Here is a 12,725-nt window from a genome sequence, read left to right as displayed (position 1 = left end):
AAGTTACATTGTCATACAAGGAGAGTATAAACAGGGAAATGGTGCCAAAGATTATCAAAATCTCACTTTCTTGTCAGTTTAAACACATTTTCCCCAACTTGGATCAGTAGGAGACTTCCAAATGTGCTACAAAGGCCCACAAGGAAGAGAGAGGTGGGTAAACTGAGTAATGTGGGCTTATGCTCCATAAATTGTAGTATTAGGACAAACTAGGATTAATGTAAAAAAAAAAAAAAAAAAAAAAAAAAGAAAATGTTGGTTTAAAGAAAGAAAAGAAGGAAGGGGTACAGAAAATACCAAAAAAAAAAAAAAAGGAGGGAGGCAGTGAGGAAAGGAGGGAGCAATCCGAAGGGAGGAGTCAAGCGAGGGAAGGAGCAGCTGGAGTCCCACACTTCGTCCTCTCTCTTCTCCTGGAAAAAGCGCACTAAATGTAATAACAAGCTCTCCATGCGCTGCTCTGACGCCCGGTGTTGTTCTGGCGCAGATCTGCGGTCTGCTATCGGCAGATTGTATCGGCAGGCTGATGGTCTCGGTCCGGCGGTGGTTGTACACAGCAAACTGTGAGAAGGAGGAGAAAGACGGCCAAGAGGAAAAACTCTAGCAGCGCCGCTTTGGAGTTGGAGTTGCAGCGTAAAAAAAAAAAAAAAAAAAAAAAAAAGAAAAAAGTCCCAGACAAGTCCTGAGGCACATCTGCAACTACAGCAGAGAAGAAGCCGAAGAAACAAGATAAAACACTTTATTTTTTCTCTCCTGTGAAGATAAAAAAAAAAAGTGAAGAATTAGAGGAGGAACCACACAGAAAGAAGTAAGTAATCTATTTTTACGCACAGGCGGAACATTGTTGCGCTTATTTGTCCACTTTTTTTTTTTTTTTTTTTTTTTTTTTTTTTTTTTTTTAAAGTTTTCGGGAGTCGTTTGAGAAGCAGAAGAGGTTTCATGTTCCCAGAAACGATGGAATTTCATACAAGTAAAGATGTAGACATGAGAGTGTGTTAACAGAGGAAACACCATGAAAGCTTCAGTCTGGGATCCCAAAAAAAAAAAAAGAAAGAAAAAAAGAAAAAGAAAAGCCCGAAAATGCAGCACAGCAGACTTGTGTTACACTTGGCCGGGGTGTGTGATTTATGCTCTGTGAAATAAGTGTTGGTTGTAAGAAACCCCGGATGGCACACTTTACAACTATCCGACAGACAGATGTGCATTTCTCAACTATTAAGAAAGTTGCATAAAGTTTGGGTAGTCATGGAAAAGCAGTGTTTGGATCTGTGTGTTATAAGACAGAAAGAACACGTGTGTGTGTGTGTGTGTGTATATATATATATATATATATATATATATATATATATATATATATATATATGTATATATATATATATATATATATATAAGCTGCTTGGTGGTTTGAACAGAAACTTTATGAACTTCTGCAGACATGTAACTTTATTGGACTAATGCCTAAAGAAACGCGAGGTGTGGGGGTGGGTGGGGGGCATGCATATGTATGTGCATGTGTGATCATATTTCAGTGTCTGTTATTGATTCAGTTTATTCTGTTAAGAGCCTGCAGACGCATTGAAACAGCTACATGCACATATATACACACACACATTTACTTATAAGTGGTTTTTATGGTATTTTCAAAACTTAAAAGTCAATTTGAGGCCTTTTTTTTTTTTTTTTATACACACAGGAATTATTTCCACTGCAAAAACAATGTCCAGTTTAACAACTCATTTAGGTTTACATTTTGCATTGATCTGATATTTAAAAAAAAAAGAAAGGGAAAATTGCAATGTATCACCAAGGTGAAATGTGGTCTTTTATTTTATTTAACCAGTGTCAGTATTTGGAACTTGACAAAATTGAAACACTTAGAAATTAATACAAATTATTATGTGCTTCATCTTTAAAAAAAAAAAAAAAAAAAGTACAAATGTGTAAAGGAAACATATCGTGTTTGAAAGCATGTGCTCAGAGAAATTTAAGCCCATTGCAGGGGGGTCTGTGGCCCTGCAGGGGTCCATGTGGGGAGTTTTATGGGGCCCCAAGCAAAATTAGAAATACTGTAAAGTCACTGATTTAGTTTATAAGTATTCACTGGATTTATCACAATTAAGTATGGATAAGAAGGACTAATACAATCACAGGTTTGTCCCATTCAGAGGCAGCCCTTCATTTAAAAACAAAATCCACACTGAAATAACAAACTCTCACATGGACTTGTGTAAGGTGAAAAAAGAAAATCTCTCAAACAGAAGTCTGTATTTTTTTGGGGGGGGGGTTTGGGACATGAAAACGTTTGCGAGCCCCCGAGCCTCCACATGTGCGGATATTTGTTTGAAACTTTCCCTCCTGTCCTTCGCCAGCTGTTCCACATTTTATCTGCTTGTCTGCTCTCGGGTTTCATACAGACGATGAGGGTCCGAGGTGCTCAGCCATGCGGTGCAGCTCAAAATCCTCCTTTTTTTTTGACACTTGGCAAATTATTAACGGGGGTCTGGCTGCCTGGAGACAGAGAAGTGAGGGAACACACCAAATAAGATATTTAACAGCACAAGTTCACACGGATAAAAAATCTCCTTTTTAAGCTGTTTTTACGAAGCTCCTCCATCATTCCTCTTGGCTGTGGATTTGACTTTGAGGAGAGGACTTGGTTACATTTGTCTAATAAAATAAAAAAAGGGACTGTCACATAAGCTGTCATTTGATATTTCCCTTATTTCATTTATGCTAACAAAATAACAGTTTATATGGCCTGTAAGGAGGGAGTGAATCATGTCATGTCAGTGATTCAGCTCAGTTACTAAGGAAAAGAAGGAGCAGACGCATCAGGCCTCAGATTTAAAATGTAATATTTAACATTTTAAAATGACATCATGAGAATAATTACTAATAGTAATTTTCTTTATTGTGATAAAACAAACATGGACGTACATTTATCCCCTTTATGTTTGGCTTTTTTGTGGCTTATTAATAATTTGTTAATAAAACTGATCATTAAAAATACCTTATGAGTGCCTTTATATCATTTTTATTTGAGGCCAAAAATAAGGATGGCATCTAATTTCATTTATATAAAATATAAGACATGATACATTTTCCATGAGCCTTAAATTAAATGTGATAAAAATCAAAACTCTGTGACCGACTGATGAAAGAGAAATCTGTGATGTTTTGGGATTTAACATTCACTAGAAAAACTTTAAACTATTTATTATTATTATTTATTTAATTTCTGTCTTTACTCAACATGTGGACGTCAGTATTTTTAAAAAAAGAATGTGATGTATAACTAAGCATATAAAACAGCTTCATATTATGGAAAATAAAGAAGAACAAAAAAAAAATAATTATGTATGAATATTACAGAAGAACAAAAACATTTTTTTGTACTATTACATTTTACCTAAAGGAAACTACCAAGCTGGATACCGATTTCAAACAGGTGCACCTTTACCAAAACCCCCCCCCAAAAAAAAAACAGGACTTTGTCTCATTATGATGCAGCAGCGGTGATGAATGCAGCAGTGTTTAAGATGCTAATCTGCTGGAATGAGATGCACAACTCAGAGCCACTCGCTTACTGTAGCCAGCAGAGATGTATCGCAGCCGCTCTCTGCCTCCTTCAGCTCCACGCTCCAGCTTCGCTTCCCTCTCAGTCCGTCAGATAGCAGCGTGGCGTATTGTTTTATCTCAACTTAAAGCGCTCCTTAAAGTAAAGTCATGCATAGCGACGCTGGCGCCCGGCTCACCCGTGACCCGGCGACCTGGCAGAATAAGGCCTGTCGTGTTAATGCAGGGAGATGACATGCTATTAGCGGTTGAGGTATGGCCCTCTCCTCTCTTTAAGGGCCTTTGCATTCTCAGCTAAAGGCAGGTTCTGTCCTCAGGCCTTTCACACCCTGCAGGAAGAATACCTGTTATCAGCTTTTAATGCACGAGGCCCTAATGAGGTGTGTTGTTGTGCTAATGCTGCGACCCTGAAGCCCTCAAAAGAGGTGGCAGATGTTTGTTAAAACCAGGGTAATGTGAGGAAGTTGTTTTTCCTAAAGATAATGAGGACTGTAGTTTACTTTTAGTGTTAGCTCGCTGTCTCTGCAGGGTTTTTCTCTGCAGGAGTTTTTTGTGTTACAAGAACCACACAGAAGGTGTAAATAAGTTTTTAAAATACACAGAAACAAGTGGAAGTTTTGGAGTAATTCCCTGTATAATTTGATTAGCTGTTGCTTCCCTTGCATGTAACTCGCGTAGTCGAGTGGATGGACCCCAAAAGAAATCTCTCACTTTGATGATTTAGTACTTTGATATGTTGACATCAAATGAAACAGACACAGTGGGGGAAAGAAAGAGGACAAGTCAGACAGAGGTAGTGATTGAGGAAGAAAAAAGAAAAAAAGGCTGTGCATGAGAGCGGGTGGAAATGCGCGCGTGTGTGTGTGTGTGTGTGTGTGTGTGTGTGTGTGTGTGTGTTCGCTGGTGTGGTTTGCGAGGACTGCATTGAAAAGTTGGGCTGAGATGGCAAACCTGAAAAGCGTCAAAATGTCTGGATGCATTTGCGTGCGAGCAGAGACAAGAAGGGGGTCTTGGGGCTCGCAAGGGCTTCTCCTTGGCCTCCTAATCCCCAGGCCCAGCCATCCCTTCAGGGCATGCCTCAGATCTGGGCTCTCTGGCTCTCCGCGCGGACGACCCAGCTCCGCCAGCAGATTTAATATGCTATGTGTTCCTGCTCCCCCGGCTCCCCTCCACCTCAACCATCATTGTCCCAGAGCGGGACCCCCGCTCCCCGCTTCAAGGAGCCTGCTAAAGGCACCTTTCAAGCCGGGTGATGTCTTCGGATAAGGCGTGCGTGTGTGCGATGTGGGGGGAAAGTGGCGGTGAAGAGGGTGTGAGACTCCAGATATATCGCACAGTAATTTCAGATATGTATATTACACACATCCAGGAATCTTAATACACTCGGGGCTTTTTGCAAACAGCATACTGACACATTCATACACCTCGCCGCACTCAAACTGCATGCATGTACATGCATTCTGCTGCTCATTCACACTTCTCTTTTTTCTCTTCCTTTGGCTCCTCTTCCCTCGCTCATACACGTGCTTGTTTAGAATTTATTTTTTCCTTCTTTTTTCTTTTTCCCTCTCTTGTGGAAGCAACTTTATTTTTTTCTCATTTGTCTGAAGGAATAAGTAATAGTAGGAAAAAAAGGTGGGAGCTCAAGTTGCCTTTGCAGGGGCTGAGAGAGGTCTGGTTTGTTTTCCATGGCTCTGGCCTGTTGGAAACTCAAACTGGACCTGACAATTAGTCCGGTCAACTGCTCTCCCAGAGTGAGGCACCGAAGACGGCAATAAAAAAAAAAGGAGGAAAAAAAAAAGGAGTGAAAACAGTAAAGTAAATTTGCATCAAGTGAGTTAAAATTTACGATCGATTGAGTTGTGTTTGACAGCTGAACATAAGACCCGTTGTAGGTCGCGGTAAATTTTATTGCAAATACACCGTTTTGTTGAGTATGCCTGCAAGCGGCTGCGTTCTTTTTTTCTTTTTCTCACACACTTTGAGGAGAAACAGGACAGCTCACGCCTGCATGTGGGCGCCGCTCATCCCCTCCTCTGTTTGCTGTAGCCCGCCGTAAAAATGTCTTTAAGTCTGCGGTGTGAAGTATAGCAGCAAGAGGTGAAGTGCTTTTGGTGTTGGGGCCCCATTTGCTCGTGGGCTGCGTGTAAAGTTGAGCTCCTAAAGACACAGTGTCCCGGGGCCGGGCCTGTTATTGCAGATGTGGCATTGTGTCAGCCTTTGACGGGAGCCGGTTGTGGCATCCGTGAGGGGGTCTGTGCTTTCTCGGCCGGGGCGGTGATTGGGGGACAGATGAACTGGCCGCTTGCTGTGAACAATGATCTGTCACTTACCCCCTGCCTCTTGATGTGTGAAGCCATGAGTCAGGCTCTTGTCTGCTCCGAGACACCAGTACGTTCACTCTCTGTGCAAATTATCTCAGCCGAAAATGCTTTATTGTTAACTGTGCATTTTTAGAAACAAAACTCCTGCCCTCGAACCAGTAATTAAGTTATGCATTGTCATGCAATAATGCTCACAATGTGCACCCCATGTGTTTGCAATCCCATGCTGCTTAGTTGTCTTTCAGTGGGAGTTATCCCTGAGTATTGCTGCATCCTGGAGTGGAGGTCAAGGAGGGGGCCATTGTTTGAATGTCAAATGTAAATCCCAAGGTTAATACCTGAAAGAAGCACATGCCCGGACATTCTCTCTCCTCTCCAAACATGTTTAGATGAGTACCTCTTCCCCCACTCTGCTCCTTCATTTCCGTCTGCTGCGGACTTGGGGCAAGTTGGAAAGGCGGAGGAGGGGGTTAGGCATCCCGTATAAACCCCTCTAGTGTGTTCTTCTCAGCAATGAATGCTAACAGACCCCGGCTCTAATAATGCCTCATCTTGGAAAAACAAAAGAGGAACTCTACTATCGGAGCAAATTTCTGCCCCGACCTGAAAGAGCCCTCCTTTGACAGCGGAGCATTTGAAGACTAATCGTTTTTTCTCATGCAAAGCATGCTGTTTTAAGAGCCCGGGCTTCGGAAAAGAGAGGGGGCTGTGTTTTAACAATACTCCGCAGGGAGCGAGGAACAGGGTTTTGGGAGGGGAGGTAGGGTTGAAGGGGCGGGGGTATTCCTCTCTCCTTTGCTCCTCAGACAAAGCCCAGTTCCTTTCAGGGTTGCATGGGGGGTAGGGTGCATGGGGAAGAGGAGGGAGCATCCAAGAGTTTGAGTTCCTTGAAAGAGAGGGACTCCAGCCGTTTTTTTAATGACAGTTTGTCATCAGGGCTCCTCCACCTTGCAGGGGGAGAACGTAGGCCTGGCCTCGCAGTGACAGGCCTGGAAAAGAAGTAGACCCCGAGAAAATTTATAGAGAAACAGAAATATTAACGTGTACATGGGGCCCCTAAAACGGCTTTGGCTATTCCTGCCAGACTTGTGTTTTTATTAAGAGGGGTCGACATGCTTTGGAAATATATCTTATTCATGAAGAAAGCCAGGTTAGACTTCCCAAAGAATTCATTATATTCCCCCAGATGCGGCTTTGCGGGTTGCAGCCGTCCCTCGGAGGACGTGGAGCGTGGAGCGCGACATTGTAAAGCCTCCCTCAGTGGGCTCGGGAGTGCGAAGGGTTCCATTTGTCAAAAGGTGCTAGAGTCTTTTCCCCTCCTCAACACTTTCCCGGCTCAGTCTCAAACTCATTGTCTGAGCAAAGGCAGGACATTAGTCACCGCAACGCCACGGGAGCCTGCGGGGCTAAGGACCAGCGCTCTGGAGCCCGTGGGCCGGGACAGAGGGGAGGAGAGAGAGGGGAGAGGGGAGAGGGGGGGGAGAACAGAGGGAGGGAGGGGAGCGATGGATAAGGTGAGAGAAGGGCAGGAATAGGAGGAGGAAATGTAGGGTGGACGGAAAGTGAGGAGGAGAGCGCAGAGTATGTGTGTGGGAGAGGGAAGGAAGACCATGGGGGGGTTAGAGGGAGTGGAGTCTGTAGCTCTACCTCAGGGCTCAGAGCGTAAGCCCCTGTCTACCCCCCAAAGCTGCTTTCACAAAGAGATTTACAAGACAGGTCTCCGGTGTGCTTTGCTGCCCTGCATTATGAGTGAGTGAGTGTGTCAACGTGTGTGTGTGTGTGTGTGTGTGTGTGTGTGTGTGTGTGTGTGTGTGTGTGTGTGTGTGTGTGTGTGTGTGTGTTGTTGTTGTTGCTCAAATGGACCTTTTTTATTTTATTTATAGGACTTGTTTTTGCATCATCTATGCAAAAAAAAAAAAAAAAAAAAAAAAAAAAAAAAAAAAAAGATACTCACCTAAATTTACCAATTTATTTACCAGGCAGGTCAGACTCCCAGCAGCCCCAGTGGAAGAGTGTGAATAACCCTATTCCCCCTGGTGGCAGGGCGTGTGTGTGTGTGTGTGTGTGTGTGTGTGTGTGCATTCATGTGTGAATGTATTTCACAGATTCACACATACAAGGGATCCTGTTAGCTTTTGGAATTATTTATAAAGCCTGGCTTTTGTGTGGCGCTCTAAGTCGCTGTCTCCTCCCATTACTGCCTATGACTCTACCTGGGCTTCCCTCAGCCAGCCTCCCAGCACAAGCAACTGAGTTTGGGGTTATATCTAAACCCTTTGCAGATACTAGTTTCCTGAGAGACACACTTTCTCTTCTCTCTCTCTCTCTCTCTCTCTCTCTCTCTCTCTCTCTCTCTCTCTCTCTCTCTATATATATATATATATATATATATATACTGGCTAAAGACTTGCTCCTCTGGAAAAAAATAGTGCCCTCATTTAGAAAGTCATAATCTGTGGAGACAATCTATACACATCAGAGAGACGCACAAAGTTGAACCGACCCATCCCATATGGCCCTGATTACCCTATAATCCAGGAAAGTTTTTTTTTTTTCTCTCCCCCCCCCTTTTTTTTCTTGCACGGGGTGAAGGTTTTAGTGTGTTTGAGATGGTTTATGCTAATGTTGCTTTTATTGAAACAAGCTGGGATGTGATTATAGTCCTGCTTGGTACATATGAGCTGCGAACTGCTCTAGTTCCCCCCCCCATCTCCCTCTGGCGTAGAGATCAATGCAAACCAGCTAACGCGGGGTAATAAGCCATTAGTACACACATTGTTGGAGAGATTTACATACATCGACCGGGCGAACTGATAAAACTGGGTTCCGTGTCCTAGAGGTAAGAATGATGGTGTGCGTGAGTGATTAGCTCTGTGTGTGTGTGTGTGTGTGTGTGTGTGTGTGTGTGTGTGTGTGTGTGTGTGTGAGTGTGTGTGTGTGTGTGTGTGTGTGTGTGTGTGTGTGTGAGTGTGTGTGAACCATCGCCGGGTGATCTCTTCCCTCCGACTGCCAGTCCTGTGTGATAGGTGCCAGATTGCGTAGCTGGGAGCCAGGTTGTCTCTGCTTGTCAGGGTGGAGGTGGTGGAGGAGGAGGAGGAGGGGGGGGGGGAGATGTGAGGGTGATTACACACTGTACACTGTTCCTCTGATCTGATTCATCACTAACCGTCTCTCCTGCGAAGGGTGAACTTATTATCCCTGTCTCAACTTCCATCGTGGAGCCAGCTGCTCTCCATGCTTCCCAATTAACCCCAGGCTCCCGTCAAAACGCTCCAATTAAGGCCTCCTCCTTCTCCTCCACCTCCTCCTCCTCCTCCACTTCCACAAATTTATTTGCCTGCGTTAGCCCGGCCCGGCTCCGGTTGGGATGCCGGAGCGTGCGGAGAGGAGTGAGTAAGTGAGTGAGCGAGCCGGCAAGCGGTGAGCGTGTTTGTTTAGGAGCTGTCCTAAGCGATGGTGTTACGGCTCCCAGATTTATTCGAAGGCGGGGTTGCAAACAGCTGAAACGAGTAAACACACCCAGATGTTTGGCTTCCTCGCGATGGAGTCGGCGGGCCTGAGGGGGCTGCCTGTCTAATGACGGTCTTGTTCCTCGTTCTTTATGCCGAGGATTTTCATGGGGGCCATTTTGTGACTGTGCTCTTTGGAGTTTATGGGAAGTTTATTTTTTGTCATTCCTGTGTGGTGTGATATTGTCTCAGTGTTTGGGTTGCGTGAGTCGTTTCTCACTGGGAGAGTGAGTGAGTTTCTTCCAAACTCCCAAAAATTCAGCTGCGTGTTTCTGATGAGCAACAGCGTGTGTGTGTGTGTGTGTGTGTGTGTGTGTGTGTGTGTGTGTGTGTGTGTGTGTGTGTGTGTGTGTGTGTGTGTGTGTGCTGTAGGTGGGGTACAGGTTTTTGCAGCACTGGCAAATCCTCTGAGACTTGCTGTGCGTGCGTTTGTGTATATGTGTGTGTGTGTGTGTGTGTGTGTGTGTGTGTGTGTGTGTGTGTGTGTGTGTGTGTGTGTGTGTGTGTGTGTGTGTGTGGAGTTGAAGAGCTGGTGCAGAGGGATGGGGGGCTCTGTGGCTGATATGAAAGTGAAGGGAGAGAGTTGTCTCCCGACGCCGCCGTTGGGAGAGCCGTCAAGGAGCTGGAAGTCTCCGGGACTCCCTCTGAGCTTCAGCTGTCTTTGATCTCACCCCCCCCCCCCACCCTCCGCTGCCATATACTCCATACTACTATAGAACACACTCTCACACCGCCGCCAATCCTGCAACGAAGACCCACAGTTCACGTGCATGGGACTCTTAACTTGCATGCTCCACTTACAGAACCTGCACAAGGGCCAGCGAACCCATTCAGTGCTGTGGTTTCACATGAAAGCACTACTTGTACAGCGAAGAGGGAAGTGAACTTCAGCAACTGCACGGAGAAGACAGTATTGAGCTGCAACAGCTGACTATGAGTTATTCTGTGAATACATGAATCAATAAATCATTTAGAGTTTAAAACGCCAGAAACTAGTGAAAAGTGCCCATTTGAAGTTTCCAAAAACCCAAAGATGTCCAGTTTATAATTACATAAACAGAGGAAAATAGTCAGTTTTCCCTTTAGGAGCTGGAACCAGCAAATGTTTTGCATATTTCTTGATAAACGACTAATTGATTCAACTTATCAACCAAGCGTTTCAGCTCTAGATAATAAAAATGACTGTAATGTAATGTAATGTAATAAAAAAACGCTCTGAATAATGGGTGAATCGACCATGCTGATGAAAACAGACATGTTTAATCACTGTTTTTTTAGACTTGTGATTCATTTCTCTGTTATTTTAAGACCAGCACAACCACCTCATTAATGCACTCCCTCCCCTTGTCCTCCTGTCCATCACTGACATGTTGAAATAAGGTTGGAGTGCTGATAGAGTGACCTTATTTTACGGTATCTTTCAACCCTGCCTGATGAAAGATAAGGAGAACGTGAAGATACAACATCATTTATTTTTTGCATCTGTGGAATGTGTGACCCAGTGTTACCCTTCTGGATCCCTTCCCATCCACACAGGAAGTCTAGCATTAAAGCAATGCCATTTCTCCCTTTTCTCTCCCTTTTCCCTCCCTCTCTCTCTCTCTCCCTGCATTCCTCTGACTGACTGCGGCACATTTCAGGACAGCTTCATTCAGCATTCCTTTACATGCTGATTTGTTTGCCCTCCCCTCTTATTTTCTTTTTTCTTCCCTCCCAAAGTCTCCCTCCGTTTAGGTCCGGCTTTATCACATGAGAGCCAAACACCAAGACAACTTCATCTCATCCAATTTTCACCCCTTTAATTCGGTTTAAATGGCATGGCCGCGAGGGCCAGAACGGGAATTAATAAGAACCAATAAAGCTCGCCGCTGGGGCATCGAGGCCAGTATTTAAGTAAACATTATGACTTCTTGAGGGGGGATTCAGGGGCAGCACTTGATGAATTGTGGCGGAGCTTGGGAAGGGGCTAATTTCTCACTTAGCCGTCCTGATGGGGCTAGCTAATAGGCCTTGCGTTTGCCCGCCTGTTTGTCTGCTGGCTTTATTATTGTGCATTATCGCGCTGCCCCCTGGCTGTTGTTAGCGTTCGGGCCCCGAAGAACGCCAGGGCCCGTCATTAATCACATAGCAGCACTGACTCACTCCGGCTCCAACACTTATTCCAATGACACAAAGGAATGAGGGAAAAGGGAGATAGAAAAAGGAGGAGGGAAAGGGTGAGAGCAGGAGAGGGAGCATGCAATGAAATAAGTGAGAAGAGAAAGAAAGGAGAACTTCCAAGTACTGGCGGGCAGGAAAGTTTCACGATGACGGCGTAACCTGTAGCTGTACAACCTCCGGAACGCTCTGAGCAGTTCAGTCTCCTCAAATACTCGTTGTTTTACTCTCTTAAGCGTGAAAACCTTCTGTCAAAAAGCCGTATCTGCTCATTCAGGACCTTCCATCTGCTTGATCCTTCTCACAGAGCACGTGTGAGGAGGAGGAGGAGGAGGAAGAGGAGGCAGAGAGAGTTGCGTGTGAGGTTTTCATCAGTACAGGAATTTCTCTCCCTCCACTCATCCCCTCCCTGGGGTCCCCTGTCTTATTTATGTTCTGCACACAGTGATCGCACTTGCCTACCGAGAGGCGTATCGAGCACCTGGAGCATCCGACTCCTCTACACAGCGTCATGCAGCACGGCTCGCACACTCTCAAACACAGTCCCCCGTCACACACACACACACACACACACACACACACACACATGCATCACATAGGAACCGTGCTCTCAAACAACGCAGCGCGCCGCGTAACATGTACTCTTTCGCTGCGAAAGCAAAGTGAAGGATGTTGTTGTCGCGCTCTGGTTGTGGCATCGTGCAGAGCGCTTTCTAAAGCCTTGTAGGAAGACTGTTATCACTGGAGATGAGAGGCCCACTGACAGGATACAGACCTCACTCTTTTTTTTATGCTTTACAGTGGGTGCCATGTGCAGGGGCCACTCAAGTGGAAACCTTCGCTATAGAGTCTTTGGCATGCGCTTCTGCAGCTGCAACAACTGCTTTTATAATAAAAGTGAATTTCAACTGGATGTGTGGATGCATGCAAAAGTTAGCAAGTAGGGGAAAGTATTTGTCATCATGGTAATCTTCATATCTGCCAGTTCAACGCAAAAAAAACTTCTGCTTATAGAAAACTGGTTTTTCTTTTTCCTCTCATGGACCTTGGTGTTTGTGTTTTTTTGCTGAAGTAATAGGTTGCATTGTTTGCTTCGGCCTCCAGTAAATGGCTGAACAAGCATCTTTTCCTTCTTCTCAAGAATCAGGGAAAGTGTCTGATC

At 44.8% G+C, this 12,725-nt stretch overlaps 1 protein-coding gene across 1 annotated transcript in view; it reads left to right on the top strand.

Annotated features, from left to right (window-relative positions):
• The first annotated feature begins 374 nt into the window (after window positions 1-374).
• The window catches only part of gli3 (GLI family zinc finger 3), a 90,961-nt gene continuing 78,610 nt past the window's right edge, over window positions 375-12,725 (top strand). The window contains 1 exon segment of the mRNA XM_054623011.1: window positions 375-805. The gene's annotated coding sequence lies outside the window, so the exon portion shown is untranslated.

The sequence above is a fragment of the Anoplopoma fimbria genome, chromosome 21 (genome assembly GCF_027596085.1).
Source record: "Anoplopoma fimbria isolate UVic2021 breed Golden Eagle Sablefish chromosome 21, Afim_UVic_2022, whole genome shotgun sequence".
NCBI classification, from domain to species: Eukaryota; Metazoa; Chordata; class Actinopteri; order Perciformes; family Anoplopomatidae; genus Anoplopoma; species Anoplopoma fimbria.
This window is presented reverse-complemented; position numbering and strand designations above follow the sequence as displayed.